The sequence below is a fragment of the Palaemon carinicauda genome, chromosome 41 (genome assembly GCF_036898095.1).
Source record: "Palaemon carinicauda isolate YSFRI2023 chromosome 41, ASM3689809v2, whole genome shotgun sequence".
NCBI classification, from domain to species: domain Eukaryota; kingdom Metazoa; phylum Arthropoda; class Malacostraca; order Decapoda; family Palaemonidae; genus Palaemon; species Palaemon carinicauda.
Genome location: NC_090765.1, coordinates 20,249,036 through 20,256,535, shown reverse-complemented (window position 1 = coordinate 20,256,535; position 7,500 = coordinate 20,249,036). Strand labels below are relative to the sequence as shown.

At 34.6% G+C, this 7,500-nt stretch overlaps 1 protein-coding gene across 2 annotated transcripts in view; it reads right to left on the bottom strand.

Annotated features, from left to right (window-relative positions):
* The window catches only part of LOC137632275 (fatty acid hydroxylase domain-containing protein 2-like), a 26,245-nt gene extending 19,768 nt beyond the window's left edge, over positions 1 to 6,477 (bottom strand). The window contains exon 1 of one of the 2 annotated variants that reach the window (XM_068364170.1): positions 6,356 to 6,477. The gene's annotated coding sequence lies outside the window, so the exon portion shown is untranslated. Of the gene's footprint in view, positions 1 to 6,294 lie in introns of both variants that reach the window. The other variant, XM_068364168.1, reaches the window with a different exon arrangement.
* Between the last annotated feature and the right edge of the window lie 1,023 nt (positions 6,478 to 7,500).

Here is a 7,500-nt window from a genome sequence, read left to right as displayed (position 1 = left end):
ATAATAATAATAATAATAATAATAATAATAATAATAATAATAAGATTAGAAGCAAAATAAAATAAGTTCAAGTTTCCTTCTTTCTTGTTGCTTTCTTGTTGTTTCTTCAATCTTGTTGCAGTTGCATTTCTGTTGAACAGGTTGACATAATCTTAACTCTAATTTGATGTTACTGACCTTAATATCTTATATTAGTTCTTATTAATTCTCATTTATATTTTATTAGTTATTTCTCTATAGCCTTTCCTCACTGGGCTATTTCCCTGTCGGAGTCCTTGGGCTTATAGCATTCTGCCTTTCCAGCTAGGGCTGTTGCTTCGCTATTAATGTTGATAATGTTAATAGTCTATATAGGGATTATTATAGAGTTTCATTATAGTACCGCTTCGCCCCATATTTCAGCCAATTTTTAGTAGGATTATGTTTTTTTCTTGTTGAATGGTCATTATAATCTTGCCGTTGATTATTTGGCGATAATTTAATGGGAGGGGAGTTTGGCTTGTAAACACATCTGATTATTCCTTTGTTATGTAAATTTCAAGGGAGGGTGGGCTGTGACACCCTAGCAGTACCAGCTGAACTTGGTTGAGTCCCTTGTTAGGCTGGAGGAACGTAGAGAGTAGAGGTCCCCTTTTTGTTTCTTTGTTGATGTCGGCTACCCCCCAAAATTGGGGGAAGTGCCTTGGTATATGTATGTATGTATGTAAATTTCAATAATGCAATCTCAAGTCGATTGAAAGTCCATTACACCCTTGAGTTCTATGATAGCCTCCATTTCTTACGAAAGACTAACCTTCATACCAAAAGCTTCCTTATAACTTTTTCAGTTGGAAGCCAAGCAAAGTTGCACTATCCTATCACCAGAAATTGTCAAGCCAAGGTTAATCAGAAATTTATTTTTATATTGCTGATGCACGCACACGCATGCTCACACAGATTCAACCCTTACCACCCCACCCTCCGTTCCTAAGTACAACCCTTCTTACCATGGTATGACTACTTTCTTTCCCCCTTAGTCGAGGGATGGGGAGCGACCAAGTAGCTATATGTCTGTCAACTCTGCAAGGAGTTGCTGGAAAGATATGTATATATATATATATATATATATATATATATATATATATATATATATATATATATATATATATATATATATATATATATATATATATATAGCCAGCTCTTTCCTCTTCACTATATAGGGAAGATATATGAGGAAATATTAAGAACAAATAAAAGTTCACACAAACCTATACATTGATAAAGGTGTTATGTCATAGACCTCAAAGTCCGAAGATCACCACTTGAGACACTAAGTGATATGTCACTTTGTTTAGGTTGACATCATCCCCCCCCCCCCGCCCCCGCCCCCGCCCCCGCGCCCCGAGATAACACAATCAAATCAGCTTGCAGCTGGAAGCAGTATTTTGATTGCTCCGTGAGAACGACCCTGAAATCTCATGAATTTGTGAGTTTTTGCTGTTTCAAAAGTCTAGTTAAATGTCATTATTTACGGAATGATTCTGCCTTACGTGTAAGTCACACACACTCACACAAATAAATATATATATATATATATATATATATATATATATATATATATATATATATATATATATATATATATATATATATACACACATATATATATATATATATTTATATATATATACATATATATATATATATATATATATATATATATATATATATATATATATATATATATATATTTCCCTTTATAATAAAGAGCAAGCATCGGCCTATCGATCTATATATGTATATATATTATTTCTTTTCGGTTACACTCAGCTCTCCCCGTCCTGCAGTTAGGGGGAGAGGGAATAGTCATACCCTAGTGAGAGTGGTCTGTATGTGTATGCATATCTATCTAAATATTTAACCGGTGTTTTCGACGGGTATCATACACTAAGATACACACACACATATATATATATATATATATATATATATATATATATATATATATATATATATATATATATATATGTATGTGTGTGTGTGTGTGTATACATACATACGCCGTGCTAGGCCTTTTATCTTAGCAATCCATGTTAGCCAACGGTTATATAAGCGGATGAGCAACCTGGTAGAGTAACAAGAAATTTTGGTGTGAAAGAAATGTCCCCCTAAATCTCCATGAAGTCACTGGCCGCATGGTGATGGATTAGCTTTAAGGTGATAGACAAGATGTCTTTTCGACTTTTACTCCTGATGCCTGACGGATGACCTTACTGTAATTAGTATGGACCGGCAGGAGTCACTTGCTTTAGTTAGAGAGGCATTGTGCATCATAAGGAACTGGGTATCCTTTAATGAATCTATCCAGTGAATCCTCTATGGATTTAGTCAGTCAATGGAAAGAGAAGATGACAGAATTGCCCCCAGTGTAATATAGGAGATCTCAGAGAGAGAGAGAGAGAGAGAGAGAGAGAGAGAGAGAGAGAGAGAGAGAGAGAGAGAGAGAGAGAGAGAGATAAAAATTGTGATTGGCGACTTCGGTGAAAAATTGGAAGGAATAATCAAGTTACAGAGAATGTGATGAGTGTTGAGGATCTTTTGCGAAGTTCCAAATGGGGCACATTTCATAAGTTTCTGTTTAACAAACAATCTTGTCATGGGAGGTACTATTTTCCACCACAAGGACATTCACAAGTAAACATGAACTTCACCATGTGGCCATTACAAAATTCAAATATATCACATTGCCATTACTAAAGAGAGAAAGAGGACTCTGAGAAATGTAAGAAGCTATAGAGGTGCTGATATTGGAAGTGATCACCAGCTCCTCATTACCACACTGAAATTAAAACAGAAAACATCCAATAGAAAGGTAGATAGAGTTAATACTTAGGTTTGATACACCTAAGTTTTTAGAAGATGAGCTCAGAGAAACCTTTGCAATTGAATGTAGGAATCTATCTGCAGTCTTAGAGACTTTGAGAGACGAAGAGCAGACAATTAATGAAGAATGGTGTGATATTATGAACATATATCAGTCAGTTTGTGATGAAATCTTGGGACATACAGTTACATGGAGAAAGCCATGGATATCAAATGATACTTAGGATACTGTAAAAAGAAGACAAAGACGGAAATTTATTGTTTAAAGCTTTTGAGGAAGTAATGAAAATTACAAGGTAGACCATGCTAAGTACTCCAGTATTGATAGTGAGGTCAAAAGAAAAGCCAGGAATGACTGGAGAGATTATTTAGACAGTAAAGCAGATGAGGTTGACAAGGTTATGAATTCAGGGAGTGGCTATAGTGTAAGAATCGCTCATAGAATTATTAATAACATCCTTACTAGGGCAAAGAAGAAAAAGCATATACCCATCAAACAGAGAGAGAAGGCTCTGTTGTAACAGCAGAAGATGAAGCAAGACAACGTTGAATAGAACACTTTAGTGAGGTCATGAATAGGAGATACGAAGGGAATAATATGATTGATGTGCCTGAAACTGATGAAGACCTTGATGTGGCCATGAATGAATTTGTTGTGTTTGAAGTTGAAGCTATTATTAAAAGACTCAGGAGATGGAAAGGCCCCGGTTACGATGGAATAACTGCTGAGATGATACTGGCTGAAAATTAAGTGACCCCCAAAATACTTGATAGAATATTTTGTAGAAAGTGGCATGAAGTTGCAAAACCGGATGAATGGGAGCTAGGATTGTTAGTGAAAATGGCAAAGAAAGGAGACCTGACTGATTGCAATAATTGCAGAGGTATCGCACTTACGTCAGATGTCATGAAAATATGCTTATTCTAAAGAGACTAGAGAGAAATATCAATAAAAAAAACTGAGAGATGAACAAGCAGGGTTTAGGAAAGGTAAAAGTTGTACTGGCCAATTTTCATTTTGAGTTATGTTGTACAGCAATGCGTAGAATATAGAAATCCACTATAGATGGCATTTGTGAACTAAGAAAAAGTCTTTGATTGTGTGCATTGTCCAAATTTGTGGAGAGTCCAGCGTTATTATGGAATTCCTCATGAATATGTGAATTTGATTAAGTCTCTTCATGATCATAGCAAGTGCAAAGTTAATGTTAGTGAGTCCTATCAAATGAATTTCCAGTGAACAGGGGAGTAATCCAAGGGGATGTGTTTAGTGAGTCCTATCAAATGAATTTCCAGTGAACAGGGGAGTAATCCAAGGGGATGTGTTGTCCTTTTCAAGGATTTTGTAATGCGTAGAACAGTTGATGATGGTGGAGAAGGAATGGACTGGATTTGTAACAGGAAATTAGCAGATCTAGAGTATGCTATGCTGCTGTCCTTATTATCAGAGTGCCGAAGGATTTGCAATGCTTACTTACCAAAATGCATGAAATATCACATGAGGTTGGGCTCGAGATAAATAGAAGAAAGACAGAGATGATGAGAACGAAGTATGCAATGGAAGATGAAATATCATTGGAAGGAGAAAGGATTAATGAGGTGAAATCATTCAAGTATTTAGAAACTATTGTCTCCAATACAGGGTCTTTAGAATTAGAGTTTAGTGAAATATTGAAAAAAGCAAATCAGACAATGGCTAGGTTAAGTAAAATTTGGAAATTTAATCGCCTGAAATTACCTATAAAAATCAGACAATTTATCAGTTTGGTGAGATCTGTGTTACTCCATGGACATGAGTCATAGTATGACAATGAAACAATCTCCAACAGATTTAGAAGATTTGAGAACAAAGCCCTCAGAAGGATATTGGGAGTTGAATGGCAGGACATAATGAAACTATAAGAGAGATTACTTGAGTGCCATATGTTGGTGAGATCATGTTGAGGGGTAGATGGAGAGGATTGGGCATGCTCTTCGCACTCCCCAAGAGAAATTAGTTCACTAAACCTTTAACTGGGTTATACAAGGCACTAAAAGAGTTGGAAGACCCAGGCGTACATGGATGAGGACTATGAAGCATAAAGCAGATAATGAATGGAGAATTATTGAATTAAAAGCTCAAGATAGAGACGACTGGCGAAATGTAAGCAAGGGTTTGCGTCAATAGGCTTAGGAGATGATGATGATAATATATATATATATATATATATATATATATATATATATATATATATATATATATATATATATATACATATATATATATATATATATATATATATATATATATATATATATATATATATATATATATATATTGAGAGAGAGAGAGAGAGAGAGAGAGAGAGAGAGAGAGAGAGAGAGAGAGAGAGAGAGAGAGAGAGAGAGACGACTAGCGAAGTGTAAGCAAGGGTTTGCGTCAATATGCGTAGGAGATGACGATCTTAATATATATATATATATATATATATATATATATATATATATATATATATATATATATATATATACATACATATATATATATATATATATATATATATATATTTATATATATATATATATATATATATATAGAGAGAGAGAGAGAGAGAGAGAGAGAGAGAGAGAGAGAGAGAGAGAGAGAGAGAGAGAGAGAGAGAGAGAGAGAGAGAGAGAGAGGACTGGCGAAATGTAAGCAAGGGTTTGCGTCAGTAGGCGTAGATGATGATGATGATAATATATATATATATATATATATATATATATATATATATATATATATATATATATATATATATATATATATTGAGTTATAAACAGATTTTGTTACTGAATTCACTCGACCCGGATTGGGTATCCAAAGGGAATTTCCTTTTATAGCAAGTTTGTATTACTATAAAACTAAGCATTTGAATTTTTATTTTTATTTCTCTTCCAAACATCAACATGACTGCGACCGAGTGTAGTCGATTACCTGTCGGCTACACAGGGATGGTATAATTGTGCCCTGCCTCTCTCTGGAATCGAACTTGATCTCTTTTGCTAGTGAGGCGAACGTTACATCATGTGAGCTATGCTATGTCCCAAAATCCAGCACACACACACGTGTATATATATGTGAATATCAATAAAAAGCAAGTTGTTATGTGGAATATCTATGTACATTACAATTGCTTCCGTGTTACCCACAACCACAATGCTTCCACTAGCAGAATTATAACTGATTTCGTACCATGTTCCTCACCCCAAACATTATTGAAGCTCCATAATCGACTGTTGTGTCCTACTGGGATTGAGAGTTGGAAAACTATCGTACAACAAATACATAGATATCCTACCATGTACCAAATATGTCTCCAGGCCAAGAATGACCTTGTGGTGATACTTTTAACTTATCCGAGAAAGATGAAAGTAAAACTGCATAATAAAAGGAACATTGTGACTTACTGCGACACTGCACTGAAGGTGATTCATGAAAGCACAGGAAAATCGTGGTATTATTTCTAACCTTTAGAAGACTAAAAACACACACTTGTTTAGCGAGACGACTTTGTTGTGTTGCTGCCGCGGTCCGCCTCCTCTTTTAGGTTATCGTACGTCGCTTAATCTACTGAGCTTAGATAATACGGATTGGTCAGTTACGTGATCTTGAAAGATAGCTTCTAAAACGTGTACTGTTTCTTTTCATATTTTTTAAGTAGGAAAAGAAGATATTACAGAGTGATTGTTGCATTGCATCTAGATGTCAGAAGGGTCATGACCTTTGGATAGTGGGATAATCATTGATATCTTAAATGTCTGTAGGGTCATTAATTTGTGAGACTGAGGTTGCTCTTGGATCAAGTGAATATTTTTTACCCAAAATTTGCAGTTGTGAATCATTTCTAATTTGTAAAGCCAGACGTTTTATTTGTACGTTTATTCAACGTTTTCTGTATTTAATTACCCGTTATACAGTGTACCAACCGTGTTTCACACAATTGTACATAATTCCTTTTGTATATATTATGCTTGTATCTTCGCACTAAAACGAACATGAAAATTCATGTCTGGTTTTTCCTCTGTAATATTGTCTGTCTGGTGAACTTGTTATGTCCTGTTGCCTTGAGGTTTTGTATATAAGGAGAATGTTCTACAATAATAGAACTCAGTCGATTGCTTCCTGCCTTTGAGTCACAACAGCTTATTTTTCACCTCAAGTTCATTTTTTTTTCTTTTTTTTTCTGAAGTTTATATACTATATGTTCTTCTCCCTCCTTTTCATTGTAAACTGCACCATCCATCTTTATGTGAATGTGCATATGATATTTTCTATTGATATTTGTACCTAAAATTATTATTTCTTAATGCTTCATTCCCCCATCTCCAGTTTATTGTTTATTATTTTCTATTTGTGTTTCTCCATACCTAAAATCACATATCACAGTCAGTTTTTATAAACTCCTTTTCTATTCCTTCCCCCATTTTGTCCTAACCTTAGCATATAATTCTTCTTGTTATATACTTTTTGCGCTTCATACTTATCAAACTCAATTGTCTCGATTACATTCTTATATACATTTTCATCCTCCATTTCATCTGCACTTTAAATTTTTTCTTCCTTAACTTTTGTTTCAACTAAACTAGTGATGAGATATAATTCCAGTCACTCTT